The 17971-nt window shown below is 37.7% G+C and overlaps 1 pseudogene; it reads right to left on the reverse strand.

Moving 5' to 3' along the window:
- Positions 1–833: 833 nt before the first annotated feature.
- The window catches only part of LOC109489485, a 43218-nt pseudogene continuing 26080 nt past the window's right edge, over positions 834–17971 (reverse strand).

Below are 17971 nucleotides of genomic sequence, written 5' to 3' on the forward strand. Positions count from 1 at the left end.
GTTTTAGCACCATTCAACTCCTGCTGCAACCACACTGATGGGAATGGAAATTCTATACATTCAGTTAAATGATTTGCATACTGGAGCAGTAAGCAAATACTGGAACAGAGGCCCCAAGCTTAGGTCTCTTGCGTTTCCCACAGTCTTCTCTGAACCCATCTCACTTATTGTCAATACCACACAGCTTAGTGCTTACTCATGTGGGCCTGTACTATTTGGGTCCCCAAGCAGATTGGAAGCTCCATACATGATGGGGACCATTGTTATAGCTACCATGTATCTCCCACAATTCCTTTACAGAAGTGCCCATGCTTGCAAGCATTTATTCATCCATTTATTCAACTAATGTGTATTAGGAGCCTACTGTATGTCAAAATCCATTCCACACACAGGCTGAGCATATGGACTGTACAATCTCTCTACTCTTGTAGGGCTTAAATTTGAATGAGATGAGATAGTAAATAAACAAGAAAAATACAAAAGGTGACAAATATGATAGAATTAAAAGAGGGTAATGAAAGAGGAACTGCGCGACTATATTGAATTAGGTGGTCAGAGACCTCTGAGAAGGTGATATCTAGATGGGGACCTGTTGAGCTGGGTTGGCACGTACAAAGGAACCAGCAGAGGCCCTGCATGGCCAAGGCATACTGAGAGAGGAACATGATATGAGATGAGGCGGGAGAACAGCAGGGTTGGGGAACACACAGTTGGCATGTGGATTTTATTCTAACTGCAGCACAGGGTTTTACCCAGGAAAATTACGTGATCTGATTTACTTTTCTTTTAAGAGAACTTATTTTTATGTACAGAAAATACACAACAGCATACACTTAGCCCAGTTTGGTAGCCAGTTCTTTAGCCTTTGTCTTTTCCAACTTGGCAATACAAGCCATGGACTTTAGACCCAGGACATTTCCTCCCCAGTGACTGCAGATGTCATTCTATCCATCATTGTAACTGGTCCTGATAGCTTCCTCTGCTTAGCCAGAGCTCCTTTTTCTTCCGAGTTAACCTGTGTGAAGGCAATAGTGGCGCAAGTCTTCCTGTGGACTAGACACCCCAGCCTGGCCTTTCCCTTGATAATGGAGTAGGGAACCCCCATCTGATGAAATGGGGCAAGCAGGCAGACAACCAGCTCAGTGGGATCCACAGCATGTGCAGTCACTACCAGCTGAGCCTTCTTGGTTTCCATGGTGGTGGTGAAAGTATTAACCCCAGCCCAAAGGACAGGCGGCCTCTGAGGGAGGGACATCCCTTTGCCAGCAGCTTTCTTCTCAGCCCGGGCCAACAATCTCTGCTTCTTCTCTTGCCTTGTCCCTCATCTGTATTTGTGGGCCAGCTTAAGCAGCTGAATAGCTGTATGGCATCTAAGGCCTGGGTAAACTGGTTAATCACGGGAGGCACTTTTATTTTATTTCAATTTTTTTACTTAAAATTCTAGTTAGTTAACATATATGGCAAAATTGGTTTCAGATGTAGAATTTAGTAATTCATCACTTACATATAACCACCAGCATTCATCACACCAAGAGACCATCACCCATTTAGACATTTATAGAGAATAAGCCCTCTATCACTGCAGATGATGTAGCAGGGCTATTTGATAAAGTGGGTGAGGTCCCTTTTGGGCTGGATGTCCTGTCTGATGCCAGAATTCTTGGGCCCTTTCTCAAACAGGAGACTGACCACCTTCTTGGTCTCCTGCTTCTTCACAACAAAAGGAGCCAGGGCTACCTTCTTTCCTTTGGCATCTTTGATGGCTGGAGAAAAGAGCTGATTTACATTTTTAAAAGACTGCTCTAGCTATTGTGTGAAAGGGAAAGCAAAAAGTGAAATACAGAGAGTAGTTAGATTATTGTAATAATGGAACAGGACATGGATATACATGTAATAGTCTTTAAGAAAGATTATGTTCCTTGGATGAAGGGAGCATTAACAGAGATGGAGAAATACAGATTGAAGAGAAGTTCTAAGGGTATCATCAAGATGATTTTCTGATGAATCAGGCATGGGGGAATGATGAAAGAAGGAAATCAAGGATTACTCAGATTTGTGGCTTAAGCAAATGAATAAATGATGATGTCTTTTACTGATGGATGAGGAACAGGTGTGTAGAAATTGAGGGTGGAGGGGGAATCTAGAGTTTTCTTTAGTTTGAGATGCTAACTAAAGATGTCCAGGATGAAAATTCAACCTAGCAGTTGAATTCAGAATTCTTGAAAAAGGTCAAAGTAAAGTTATATGTCTAGGACTCAGCCGAATCATGGTATCTGGATGAGATCATACCTAATGATTAAGTAGAGAAGCAAGAGGGACCTGTTTAAAGGCTGAGGTCCCTTCTTGTTTACTCTGATGAGCAGGTTAAACAAGTAAGAGGGCAAGGCAATGGGTTTTCATAACATCTATATTAAAAGGTAGAGTATGAGTATCAGATTCCCTTCTCATTTTAACAGAAAAGGACACTGATTAATAAGTAGTTGTTTGCTATCTTCATCAAGACATTCAACGTAAGAAACTCTGCTCAAAGTCACTGAGTATTAGAAGAATGAAATTGTATATTCACTAGATTTCTGTTTCATTAAATATATGCATATGTTTCTCATAATTCACAAACTGGTCTGTGAATGATCACATTATTAAATAGAAAACTGAAATGACATCTGCCTAAAAAAAACTAATTCTGTAATTGTCTTGACTTATGAAATGCCATATTAAAAAAGTTCACTGGAATCTTAGTGTGGTTCCCTCAAATAAATTATATTTGTACTAAGTATAAAAAAGTCAAGGCAGGCTTGAAAGGGTGGGATAATGGAGTCCTTTCCTAGGTGAGAAAGTAAAATGCTTCTTTTTTTAAAAGCTTATCTTCTAATTGCATAATATAACATATTGTGATTATTAAAAAAACAAATATAAAACTAAAGCCCACCCTGACAACACTCCTCAACCTCAGGCCTGTCACTAGAAGTAATCATTTGACCACTTTTGTATGAATTCCTTGAGTCTCTTGCTTGCATGTGTGTTAAAAGGGGATCTTGCTGCCCTGCCAAGATCCCCTTTTCTGCTGCTGCTGGAGCTGATAGTAACTCAGCTTCCCTTTTCTCTGGAGAATTGCCGTGGCCAAACAGATGCTGTGACAACTCCCCATATCCCTTGGGATGGCGGCAGGCCACATTTGGTCAATAACAGACAGAGGGATATAAATCCCTGCAAAATCAGGCAGCTGGTCTCTGCTCAGGACCACAGTCACTTTCTGCCTGTGTCCTACTCTGCTTCTCTCACTCCACTTCTCCTGGGAGCACTTTCTCCATGAATTACTTGAAGAAGAATCACCATCTCAGACTCTGCTTCTACAGCTAAGATAGTGTACGTCTATATAACTGTACATGTGCATGAGAGCAAGTTTTATATAACGTTAACATAATGTGTTTATCATTAGTTTTCTTAAGCAACAGTTTTCTTGAAAAGCTGTTGTATCCTTATGCATAGATTTATTCCATTGTTTTTTAACTACATTAGATTACATTGTGAAAAAAAGAGATAACTTATCAAAAACTTAAAAAATGTTCCAATGTGGTAAGCGAATGTCATCATTCTCGGTTTCCTTGATTACCAGAAGTAGAGTCATTTTATATGTTTATGGTCCACTTGTAACTCCTCCTCTGTGAATTATTTTCATATTCTTTCAGTTGGATTGTCTTTTCCTTATATATTATCATTGGCTTTTTATAAATTCTGAATATTGTTCATTTGTTTATGGTGTATTGAAAATACTTTTCCTACCTATCATTGTTTCTTATGGGGTTTTTTGGTGTGGTCTTTTGTATTATTCAGAAGTTTGGTAATGTACTAAAAAATTATATTTTATTCTTAATGAATTTACATATTTAAGAGGATCACTCTACCACAAAGTCATACACATATCTTCCTATATTTTCTTTTAATATTTTATAATTTTCAGCATTATTTAATTCACCTGGATTTTTTTAATGAATGGTATTAGGTGTTGATATAATTTTATTGTATTTTCTAAAATCGATAGTTAATTGTCCTATATATACACAGGCTCATTACTGGACTCTGAATCCTGTTCTATTGATCTTTTGGGGTTTTTTCCTACTTGAATACCATACTATTTTTATTACCATAGATCCGCTATGTATTTTGATTGCTGGTAGGGTATAATCTCCTTTTTTTGTTCTCATTTTGCTTGTTTTTAAATTTCCTTGGTGATTTTTGGGCATTTATGTTTCCATATTAATTTCAGAATTAGCTTTTAACATTTCTTTTAGGATTTTGATTGGGATTTTCTTGAATTCACAATGTCATTGGGGTAGAAGTGATATCTTTTCCCATGCTCAGACGTTGTATATATTTTTTTAATACATCAGGTCTTCCTCAATAAATTTTATAGTTTTTCCATAAATATCTTGCATATTTCTTTATTGGGTTTATTCCTAGATATTCTGTATTTTTTTGGTAATTATAAATATTCTTCCTAATACATTTTTAATTGGTCATTGCTGGAATTTTAAAAAGCTGGTGATTTTTATATGTTGATCCATACTCCTTTTTAATCTCTCCAGTTTGTTCTAATAATGTTTTCATTGGTTCCCTAGGAGTTTCTATATACACTACCAAACATATTATCTAAATAATAATGTCTTGTATCTTTCTTGGTAACAATGATGTCTCTTACCTACTTTTACATTGGTATGACATAGGTCCTCTAGAACAATATTAACCAGTAACTATGATGCCAGGTATCTTGAGTTTGTTTCTCACTATAATACAGATGAGTTGAATGTGTTGTCCTTAAGCTTATGATAATTGTAGTGTTTTAGCGTACTCTCTAAGAATTTTTTTCTGTTTCTAGTTTGCTAAGAAGTTTTTACTTAGAAAAATTGGATCAATGTTGAAGTTTGACAAACACTTGTTTAATACTGATTAAATGGTTTTTCTTCCTCTCTTCTAGTTAATGTAAGGAATTTCACTAGTAATTTTTTCCTTTTGACAAAAACAATAATACAAGTTATTAATTTATCAGCAATTTTTTTCAAGATCTTAGCATGCCATGTATGGTCTATTTAAGTGGTTATCCAAAACACTACATTCCTGAAATGGTACTTATCTAATCCGTGTAGATATTTATGTATGTATGGGTCTTTACTTGCCTTTTCTTATTTATTGCCTTATAGGAATTTTCCAAATTTCCCCTTGGAATAGACACACAGTTTATTATATGAAATGCTTTCCCTGAAGGCAAGTGATTTGATGAGAGCTTAAGTTATTGGTTAATATTTTAACGTAAAAAAAATAGTTTTAAATTTCCCATCAATTTATTAAGAAAAAAACTGTAAATTATATTTTCTTATTTAAGTAATGCTAATGAGTAATAACACCTAGAAGCAGCATAGACATTTTGCTAACCATGCTGAAGATAGACAGTAAGAGAGGATTAATTTCAAGATCAATTAGAAATCTACATTCTCAGAAGCTTAGCCTCTAGAAATGAGCAATTCTGATACACCTGCAAACAATTTCCAATTTCTGGGATGCCTGTGTGGCTCAGTCAGTTAAGCATCTGCCTTCAGCTCAGGTCATGATCCCAAAGTCCTGCATCAGGCTCCTTGCTCAGCGGGGAGCCTGCTTCTCCCTCCTCCTGTTGCCGTCCCCCACCCCCTGCGCTTGCGTGCGTTCTCTCTCTGACAAACAAACAAAACCTTTAAAAAACAAAAATAAACAAACAAAAAATTTCCAATTTCATCTAAAGGGGTTGGTGTCTAAAGTATTATTGTTGAGACATCTGTCAACTACACTGGGGCCTTTCTTAATTCCCCTGCCATTCTATTGTTCTTTCATTTGAGATGTTCTTTCTAAGAAACACTTCCTTAGGTCCTGAAATGTATCCTTTAGACATTTATTTAAGAGTGGTCTATTCGGACACCTGGGTGGCTCAGTCAGCTGAGCGTCTGCCTTCAGCTGAGGTCATGATCCCAGAACCCCGGGATCAAGTCCCACATTGGTCTCCCTGCTAAGTGGGGAAAGAGCTTCTCCCTCTGTCTGCTTCTCTCCCTGCTTGTGCTAGCTCTCTTGCTCTCTCTCTGACAAATAAGTATATAAAATCTTCAAAAAAAAAAAAAAGAGTGGTCTATTGGTGGGTAAACTCTCTCAGCTTTTCTTGAAAATGTCTTTATTTCATCCTTATTCTAAAACTATAATTTTGCTTTCTTTCTAGCATCACTTTAAAGATACTACTCCATTTCTCCTGGCTTCCATTGTTGCTCTTGAAAAGTCATCTTTAAGTCCAATTGTTGATCATTTGTAGGTGACTTGTCTTTTCTATTTGCCTTTAAGATATTTACTTTAAACATTGGAATGCTCAGGCCCCTTCTCCTGTTATCCCCTCTCGTGGATCTCTCAGCCAGTTTCATGTCTATAAATGGCACTTACATGATGATGACCCCAAAATTATATCTCCGATTCAGACTTCTCTCTAGCTCTACACTGGCACACTCAACTGTCTACTAAATACCTCCTCTGGAAACATCTCAAACATAATAAATGCTTAAATCTGAGCACATGGTTTTCAACCCTTTCCCCAAACATGTTCTTCAGCAGTCTTCCCCATCTCACTAAATGGCAACACTACTTTTCCATTATCTTAAGACAAAAAATAATCATTTTCCTTAGACCCCACATTCAATTCTTCAGAAATTCCATCAGCTCTACATTCAAAATTTATACAAAATTCAATCACTTCTTGCCATCCACAGTGCTCCAAACTACTATCATGTTTTGCTTGGCTTAATCACAATAGCTTACTAGCTGTTCTCCCTGCGTAAACTTGACCTTCCTTCAATTCATCTTTTCTCAACATAGTAACCAGAAGGATATTGTTATCCTGTTATCTCTGAATCAGACAATATCATTTATCTATTTAAAAGCCTCCAATGGCTTTTCCTTTGTCTCTGAGTAAAAGACAAAGTCATTTCAGTGGTCTACACAATTCTTAAATGAGCTGTGCTCCTCTACATCTAAGATTTTATCTCTTTATTTCTTTTCCTCTTAATCATTTGGATCTAGCCACAATAACTTTCTTGCTATTCATCCAGCACACAAAGCATATTTATGCCTTGGGGCCTTTACACATGCATTTGTCTCTCAGAGAATCACATGACTCACTCTCTCACCTCTTCCAGGCCTTTGCTTAATTTTCAGGCTTTCAGGAACACTTTACCTGATAACTAAATTTAAAATTACAATGACTACCCCTCCAACATTGCCTACCTCCCTTCTTTGCTAAGTTTACGTAGCATTTATCACCTCAGACATACTATATATTTTATTTATTTATTTATTTTGTGTCTAATGCCCCCTCCCCCACCACACACACACTAGAATATAAGATCCATGAAGGGAGGGTTTTGCTTTTCCTTCTATCTTTTGATTATTGTATCCTTAATGCTGTAAAATTGTCTGGCAAATGTAAGTGTTCAACTCAATAAGTATTTGTTCAATGAATGAATGAAATAAATATCTTGCAGTTTCTCTAAAATGCCTAATTATGGATTTTTAAAACTGATGAAGTTAAGCACCCTCTTTTTTTATAGGTTTATATACCACTTCTGTCAAATACCTACTTTCTTATTGTGCTCATTTACTGAGTAGTTATTTCCTCACCAATTTTTGTGCTTTATATACTTGAAAAACTACTGCATTGTTGATAATACTGTAGCTAGCAGCTTCTCCCAGTTACAGTCAGTCTATCCTTTTACCTTCTTATGGGCTCTCCAAAGAACAGAAGTTCTTAATTTTAATGTAGTTACATATATCATTCTGTTTTAATATTTCATGTTTTTAGAAATTTTAATTTAAGAAATTCTCCCATACATCATAGTGAGAAAAGTTTCTCCTATATTTTCTCCTAACATTTTAAATCATTGTTTTTCATATTTAAGCTCTTAATTCATACAAGAAAAAAAAATTATGTATTTTGTGAACTAGGAATCCAATTTCTTTTATAAGCAATTGTCCCAGCACAATTTCCTGAGCACCATCCCCCAATGATCTGAAATGCCAACTCTGTAATACCAAGTTTCTGTATATCATTTGTTTTGTGGCTGGCCTCTCTTCACTGCCATTGGTCATTTTGTTTTACCATGCACAAACACTACACTGGCTTAATTATTATATAAGTCATGATCTCTTATAACCCACCTAGTTATTGTTCTTCAGCAGTGTTGTGGTTTCTCTTGGCCCTAATTTGCCATATTCATTTTAGAATCCATTTATCAAGATCCATTAGAAAAAAATCTGTGAGATACCAATTAAAATTTCATTGGTAAAATTTTTTATGGAAGAAAAATTTTAGAGATTGATAGATTAATTTGGAAAAGACTGATATCTTAAAAGTGGTAAGTCTTCTTGTCTATAAATGTTTAAAAACACAGTATACCTCTCCATTTATTTAGGTGTTTTTAATATTTTTCAATATGAAGGTTTATAATTTTCTCATACAGACAGGCTCAGGCTTTATGTCTCTTTTTGTAATAGACTTTCAGATGGTCTTCATATCTCTTACTCATCTGCATGTCTTTCCTGGCCATCAATATCCAGCTAATACAAAGTGAATTTTACCACATTAACCCCAGGCTCAAAAATCTGTGTTAACTATCTATTGCCTATGGGATCAAATGCAAACTTCTCAGGCTGGGGTTTAACTGGCTTTGCTTACCCAGCCATCATCACGACTTGCTAGGACTCTGCTTCATTTGTTTATTTACGGTGGAATTATAGTGTAGAAGTGAAGAGCTCATTTACATAATATAATCTAAACAAAATTAAAATCAAGTCTTGACTCCATTACTTACTGACTTATGGCTTAGACCGAGTGACTTAGTTCTTTGGGCTCCTCTTCTATAAAACAAGGAAAACATGGATACTCACAGCATAGGATGTTCTAAACAATAAATGAGACAGTGCATGTAAGTTATGTGTCACTTGTAACTTACCAGCATTAATTGCTATTATTGTATTAATGTTATTATTGACTAATTCAAAATTAACAGATAATAGCATGTCTTCTCTAAGTGAATAACCGTCATCATGCCTATATTAACCTTTTTTGCTTATTAAAGTGTCTTTCTACATTTTTTTTTTCTTTCCACACATTTTTAAATTTGGAACAGAATCTGGAAGAGGAAATGGTCATACTCTAGATGGTGTGTCCCCCTCTGGGCTAGTGGTGAAGAGAGGAAACTAGAAAGACGTAGGCCTAGGTTTTGGAGACTAAGCTTATGAATAATACCTGATATACAGGCAGCCAGCACCCCAAAGCATAATTACAAAGGCACATGCACGACAAATGCAGATGCCGTCCAAGCTGACTTCAACATGCAAAGGAAGCCAAGAGTAACCCATTGGTCACCAGAACACAGGAGTTACCTGGCAATCATAATGCTAAGAGCCAGGTAAGTAGTGACATTGCTGTTCTAGGGTCTGCTTGACTTAAAAGAGTGCTTTATCCAGTGTTGAGGGCTGGTAATGGCCAGGCCAAGCTTCCTTCCAAAAAGAATTGGGTTCAGAGTAGGGCTCCCAAAAAGGAAACTGGAGTACCATTTTTTCTTTAAAGTGGCAAGAGCTCAGCCATTCAGATCTAATAATCCCAGTAAGGGTAGATAAAAGACTGCAGCTTCTTTGAGTGCTAAAGCTTGTTATTCCCTTGCTTACCGCGTGACTAAGAAAAAAAATTGATCAGTGAAGCCCCAACACTATTTTCTTTTTAATAATGACTTTAGACACATAGTAGTTAACTCTCTATTTTAATGATAGGATATATGACATGACACATCATATGAAATTACATAATGTGTGACATGTAATAGTCAGTCTGACAGTGGTATGCCCCAGGAAATCTGTTCCTTTGTACTAGGAATTCCCACCAGATGCAAAACCCAAACCCTAGGGAAAGAGGACTTGTAAGAGCTGGTCCCTATGGGCTTTATGGTAGATCACCAATCATAGAAGTGACCTTGAACCACTTGGCAGGGAGATAAGACAGACTAGGATCAAGGAAGAAGCTTAAGTGTGCCCTCTGGGCTCACTTAATGTGAGGTCAAGTAAACTTATTACTTAAAGACTACGAAAGCATGCAGGGCTCATCCCTGATAGAGGGATACACTAGTATAGTAGATGCAGTGTCTGGTTAGCAAAGTAGAAACACTCTTCTTCTTAGACAATGATGTCACTGGGTTTGACATTTAAGATAAATACTATTAACAGAGGTGAGCGAAAACTTGTAGGAGGATCATTTGTTCATTTGCTTTTTCTCTGTATCATTTAAGATGGAGGAGACTGAGTACATACAGAGGATCAGAGGAATGATCTGTAGAGGATCTTGAGGAAGCCAGAGATGGGGCTATGGGCACAGAGAAGAGGATGAGCGCTCAAGAGAAGGGAAGAAACCCCAATGTCACAAGGGCTAATTAAGCGTAACTTCATACATCAATCTCACCACTAGGACTAGGGATGCATAGTAGTTGATCAAGAATTACAGCAGCATTATACAATGATGGCATTCTATCTTGGGCATAGATGATGGCAATTTCTCCTATTTGTCTGTAAGTCAGCAGACTAAACTCAACTAGGTAAGGATTCTTGGTCCTTAGTTGGTAACTTAAAACCACATATGAATGGTGCTGGGGCAACAGGACAGTCACATGCAAAAGAATAAAACAAGACCATTATCTTACACCATACACAAAAATTAGCTCAAGATCTGAATGTAAGACCTGAAACTATAAATTTCCTATAAGAAAACATGGGCAGTACCTCCTTGACATTGGTCCTAGTGACATGTTTGTGGATCTGACTCCAAAGGCAAGGAAACAAAAGCAAAAATAAATAGGGCTACACCAAACTAAAAAGTTTCTGCACAATAAAGGAAACCATCATCAAAATGAAAAGGCAACCTACTAAGTGGGAGAAGATATTTGCAAATCATATATTGATAAGCGGTTAATATCCAAAATATATAAAGAACTTATGCAACTCAAAAATTTAAAAAACAAATAACCCAGGGGCACCTAGGTGGCTCAGTTGGTTAAGCATCTGCCTTCGGCTCAGGTCACGATCTCGGGGACCCTGGGATTGAGCCCTGCGTTGGGCTCCCTGCCCAGCAGGGAGTCTGCTTCTCCCTCTCCCTTTGCCCCTCCCTCCCGCTTATGTGCACTCTCTCTCTCCCTCTCTCAAATAAAGAAACAAAATCTTAAAAACAAATAAACAACACAATTTAAAAATGGGCAGAGGATCTGAACAGAGATTTTCCCAAAGAAGACATACAGATGGCCAACAGGCAAATGAGAAGATGTTCATCTTCACTCATTATCACAAAAAAAGCAAATCTAAACCATAATAAATATCACCTCACACCTGTTAGAATGGCTATTATCAAAAAGACAAGAAATAACAAGTGTTGGAGAGACTGTGGGGAAAAGAGAACCCTCACATACTCTTGGTGGGAATGTGAACTGGTGCAAACTCTATGGAAAACGGTATTCAGATTCCTCACACAGATCTACCATATGATCCAGCTATTTTACTTCTGGGTATTTACCCAAAGAATACAAAAACACTAATTCCAAAAGGTATATGCGGTCCTCCATTTATTGCAGTATGGTTTACAACAGCCAAGATATGAAAACCACCTAAATGTCCCTCAACAGACGAATGGATAAAGAGGATGTGGTATATATATGCAATGGAATACTATTCATTCTTTAAAAAGAATGAAATCTTGCCATTTGTGACAAGAATGGACCTTGAGTTTATCATGCTAAGTGAAATAAGTCAGATGGAGAAAGACAAATATTTTATGTTCTCACTTATATGTGGAATCTAAACAAATAATACAATATAGAAACAAACTCACAGACACAGAAAACAGACTGATGGTTACCAGAGGGGAAGGGGATTGGGGTAGTAGGTGGGCAAAATGAGTGAAAAGGTTCAATTACATGGCAGTGGATGGTAACTAGACTTTTGGTAGGGACTACTTTATAATGCACACAGATATCAAATTATGTTATGCACCTGAAATTATATAATGTTATATAACAATTTTATCTCAGTTTTAAAAAAACACACATTTGAAAAACAGATGAGTTTCATATCATTTCTGCTAAAATATCAGTAAGCAGAGTCCAAGTCAATGGCTTAACCCCACCACTGGGGTTAGGGATTTTCTTCTGCACCTTTCTTTGACCATTTATCAGTAACATAATAAACCTCAAGCAAAAAAAATAAAATAAAATAAAATAATGCATTTTTAAAAATCCCACCAGGACTTTGGTTTTCTTCATAGTTTACCTGACCATCAGATTATTTCAGTGACAGCAACTTAGTGGCAACAGCTGGGGTGGTGGTTGATAATTTTTCCCTCCTGCAAGTTAAGGCCAAAGCACTGTGGTGGGACCCACTGAGAAGTTTGTTTCCTGTCAGTGCACAGTTTGCTACAAGCAACCCTTTCTCTGGGCTGCCAGGGCCTGTGGTCTGAACTGTGTGACACTAACATTCAATTACGGAAAATGTCTATTTAATAACTGACATTTCCAGTAACTTCTTGTGAGTTCAATATGCCTCGAGGCTAATTAGAAAAGTACCAGAGTATACTGAGAACTACTTTATTGACAAATAATTTACACTCCTCTGATTTATTCTGACCAAAAATATTACAGATTCTCCTTGTAGTTACTTCAGACATAGCTGGGATAGATGTGGTGGGACTTAAGTGTTCAAACTCTGGGAATTAAGGAACCTAGCAGTATTTTTGTTGGGCAGAAAATACTTTCAGCTGCTGAGTCCAGATCCAGAGAAGCACAAGAAGACCTTTTAGGTTTTCCATAGTCTAGTGACAAAAACACATCTTCCGGTGCTTACACTCACTTTAACTGAACCACAATGGTTCCTAGGAACACTCTGACCTCCAGTCATCAGCAAAGCTCAAAAGCAAACAGATTTTGAGGAGCTCTCCAGTAAAGGTAATCAATGGGATTTGCTTCTTCAGGAACTAATGGTAAGTTTTTCCACAAACTTATTAGGTTCTAGATAAAAGTATTCATCTAGTTAACAAAACAATTAGAAATACCTATCTTATATACTCTGAGTTTTCTTCGATAGGAAGCTTGAATCATTTTTCTTTTCTCTTAAACATCTTAGAGAGGGGAAATGTCTCTTCCCTTTCTCTCAGTTTTGATGGAGTTAGCCAGGGCATAATAAAGATTAAATCACAACTGGCCACAGGAACCCATGATTATTGGTTTCAAAAATCAAGTGTCAAGCTGGAAGGCTGGGCTGGGGAAATTCAACACATGCTCGTACATTTTTCTATTCTTCTCCAGATATATATATAATACCTTTAAATGAAAATGTGCACTAGATGCATAAAACTTTGTGGGTAAATCTATGGAGTTTAAACATTACTTTTGCCTGATAGGTTGGGGATAGCATATTATATTACATATCACTTCACAGTTCACTATCAAATATATCATTTCATTTGATGCCCAAACATCCCTATTAGGTAAGCAAGGTGCATATTTCCAAATTCATTCACAGATTGGGGGGGGGAAAACACTCTGGAAAGTTTAGTGACCAGACCAAGGTTAAAAGCTGGAAACTAAGCAATAAGGAGTATATCAAAAGCTTCAGTGTCTTCTGACTGTTCCGAAGATGAGAGACGCAGTCTTAAGGAATTTAATATGTAATTTAGAAAAACTTGAAATATCTTTCAGTAAACGATCTTTTGTATCAAGAAGAATCTCCAAATCTAACTTCTTAAAAGGACAGGCTCAACTGGCCTATGCTCTACATGGGTACAGTTATACTCAGTACATTCTGAAAGGGCTTCAGCCCCTACACTACACTAAAATTGTTCTCAACAAAATTTTTGAATAACCTGACTTTACTCATAATTTTCTGACCTGACCTTGACTTGAACCTGTGGTGCCATGTGTCATTCACATTCATAAAATTCCCTTCTGTTTTTTCTCAGCACCATTGTCTCTGTGTTTTCCTAGGCTAGGCAGCCTGGAGCAAATGAAAAATCACTGGATTTGGAATATTATAGACATTTGGGTTACAAATCCAGCTCTTGGGGTCTTGAGAAAATTAACCTTAATAAGCCTTAATAAAAATAATTAGTACTGCCACTACTATAGGACAGTTTGGAGATCAGAGATAGCAGGTAGTGCCAAGCTCATTCGAAAGCATTCAGTGGATGGATGCACCTCCTCAGCCTGTTTTTGATGAGCTCTTTCAGTGACCACACAGATACCAGTAATATCAGGGTCCTGATATAGTTCACACCTCTGCTCTTTTCACTCTGTATACCAGTGCTGTCCAATGGGACTTTCTCTGAAGATGAAAATGTTCTATAATCTATGCTTGTCTAATACAGTAGCCACAAGCCACATACAGTCTTTGAGCACTTGAAGTGTGGCTAGTACAACAGAGAAACCAAATTTTTTGTTTTATTTGAACTAATCCAAGGTTAAATTTAAATAATTACATGTGACTAGTGGCTCCCATATTGGACAATACAGCTGTATACTTTCCCTTGGTAGCTTCATACCACTCCATGACTTTGGCCATTACCCATACACAAGAGTCCCAGTTTATTTGTTTACTTTTGGGGGTGGGGAGGAGCAAGGGAGAGGGAGAGAGAATCTTAAGCAGGCTCCACACCCAGCACAGAGCCCGATATAGAGCTCAATCTCACCACCCTGAGATCATGACCTGAGCTGAAATCAAGAGTCAGACGTTTAACCGACTGAGCCACTCAGGTGCCCCAATTCTCAACTTCAGATTCCAGCCTTGATTTTCACCTGCCCGTTAGCCATAACAGGGCATCTCAGAGGCACTTATTACTCATCATGTTCACAACAGAACTCATCATATTTTCCTTCAAACTTGCTCCTCCTCTTAGGTGCTATATTCCAATCAATAGCACCACAGTCCAGTGTCCAGCTCAGTCCAAGTAAGTGTCCCAGTTTTGAACCAGGAGTTACTATAGATAGTCCTTTTCTCCACCCAAATTCTATGCCTATCAGCCTACAATCATTTGTACATGTTAAATATCTTTATCTCTCCATCTGTGCTGTCATAGACTTAATACAAGCCCTCATTATTTCTGGCTGAGATATAATGATGGAGTTCTAATTTGTTGACTTGTTTCCAGTCACACCCCTCACCCTGCCCTTGATCAGCTTGGCTGTGAGAGTGTTCATTGATTCACTTGATCTTGTCTAGAATTTACTCAAAATCTTCCAGTGGTTCCTCAGGGATTCACAATGGTCTGACCCCCTATGTAGTTCTCCAGTCTCGTGTCCCATTACATATCCCAGAAGGAAAAGAGAGAGAAAGAGGCAGAAAGCTTATTCAAAGAGGCAGAAAGCTTATTCAAAGAAATAAGGAAACTAGGAACACATAGTTTTACAGGTAAATTCCATCATAATTTTAAGAAAAAGGTAACTAGAATATTATTTAAACTGTTCCAGAGCACAGATGAGGGAAGAAAAGCTTCTAAATTATTTCTGTAAAATCAGCAAAGTGAAACCAAATCTAACAAAAATGCTACAGACAAAAAAAAAAAAAACTAGCGGCAATATTACTATGGTTGTTATGCAGAAAAAAATTCCTATAATAGTGAATGTTGGAAACTATCCTGAAGCATATTAAAAGAGTAATATACCACAAAAAGTGATCATCATTATTAATATAATAATCCTACAGTTCTAAACATCTATGGATCTAGGGGAGAATGGTTCACATTAATAGTGGGATCAAACTGTGGTCACTCCACTGGGGTCCAAGCTCAGTGAGAGTGTAGCTGCATGTTATTATATCTGTTCTCAGCCTAATATTATAAACAAAACTTTTGGATGGGGGGGTCCTGTAGTGGAGTGGCTAAGAGCACTGCTCAGGGTTCAGAGACTAACTGGGGGTCAAAGCCGGGCTCCACCACCAGTGATCTGACATTTATATACATTATGAACTGATCACCAAAATAAGTCTAGTTACCATCCATTGCCACACAAAGGTAATATGATATTACTAACTGTATTCCCCGTGCTGTACATTCCATCTCCTTATTTATTTATTTATTTATTTTTGATCTAGAGTTATAGTCTTGAACTTCTCTTCCTAATCAACATTTTCTCCATGGATGATCTCTTTCTTATGGCAGTTCCAAGTCTGAATTTCCAATGGTCTCTAGCCTCGCCACCACAATATTCTAAGAGCTACTCAAACAACATGGCCCAAACTAAATGAATTGTCCCCTAGACCATTTCTTACATATTCTCTGTAGTTTAATTATATCACAGTCACCTAACTGAAGCCAAAAATTGGAGTCAACATTTTTTCTCCCCTTTACTCCCTAGTCCTTACTGGTCATGAAATCTTTGTTAATCCCAACTCCTAGACCTCTTTGAAATTTGTAATGTCCCTTTCTCTCCCCATTGATACATCTTGTATCAAGGCTTTATATGGACTATTGCAACAGCCCGTAACTTATTTTCCTGAACTTCTGTGTCACACTTCTTAAATCAACTCTGCATGTGATCAGAAGTGATATTTCTAAAACATAAATATTATTGTGTAGAGTAGGTTGAATAATGGTGTCCCCAAAGTTGTCCACATTCTAATCCCTAACGCCTGTAAATGTTAGGGGGAGGGAGGGAGGGAGAGAGAGAGAGAGAGAGAGAGAAAGGGAGCATGCAAGCATGAGTGGGGGGAGGGGCAGAGGGAGAGAGAATCTTTTTTTTTTAAGATTTTCTTTATTTATTTGAGAGAGAGAGCAAAAACAAGGGAGAGGGGTAAGGAGAGAGGGAGAAGCAGACTCCCCACTGGGCAGGGAGCCTGATACAGGGCTCGATTTCAGGACCCCAAGATTATGAACTGACCCAAAGGGAGACGCTTAACCAACTGAGCCTACCCAGACACCCCTGGGAGAGAATCTTAAGTAGGTTCTATGCTCAGAACACAGCCAGCTGTGGGGCTAGATCTCACAACCCTGAGATCATGACCTGAGACAAAATCAAGAGTTGGATGCTTAACTGACTGAGTCACCTAGGCCCCCCTGTAAATGTTACTTTATAAGGAAAAAGACACTTTGCAGATGTGACGTGAGTTAAAGATGTTGAGATGGGGAGATTATCCTGTATTATCTGCAAGCACACACTGTAATCACAAGGGTCCTGGTAAGAAAGAGGTGAAAGGATCCAAGTGTATAGTGGGAGATGTGATAAAAGCAAGAGGTTATAGTGATCATGAACCAAGGAATGCAGGTGGATTCTAAATGCCGAAAAGGGCAAGAAAACAGATTCTTCCCTAGAACCTCCAGAGGAAATGCAGCCCTGGTGACACCTTGATTTTAGCCTAGTGAGACAGATTTTGGACTTCTGACCTCCATAACGGTAAGATAAAAAATTTGTTCTGTCTTAAACCATTAAGAATATAAAAAAAATTTTTTTTAAGATTTATTTGAGAGTGAACACATGTGCACCAGTTGGAGGAGGGGCAGAGGGAGAGGGAGAGAGAATCTCAAGCAGGCTCCACTCTCAGCACAGAGCCCAATGCGGAGGTGGATCTCACAACCCTTGAGGTCACTACCTGAGCCAAATCAAGAGTTAGACACTTAACTAAGCCACCCAGGAGCCCTAAAAACATCAAAATTTTAGGGGTGCCTCAGCTGATAAAAGTATGCAACTCGATTTTGAGGCTGTAAGTTCAAGCCCCACACTAGGTATAGAGATTACTTAAAATCTTTAAAAAAATTATATCAAAATTTTTTACAGCAGCCATAGAAAATGAATACATTCAAGCAGCCGCTTTTTTGGAAATTGAGGGATTCTCATTTCCTACAGGATAAATTCCAGACTTACTAAACTGCATTCAAGAACCCTCATAA

Source organism: Ailuropoda melanoleuca, chromosome 15 (genome assembly GCF_002007445.2).
Source record: "Ailuropoda melanoleuca isolate Jingjing chromosome 15, ASM200744v2, whole genome shotgun sequence".
Lineage (NCBI taxonomy): Eukaryota > Metazoa > Chordata > Mammalia > Carnivora > Ursidae > Ailuropoda > Ailuropoda melanoleuca.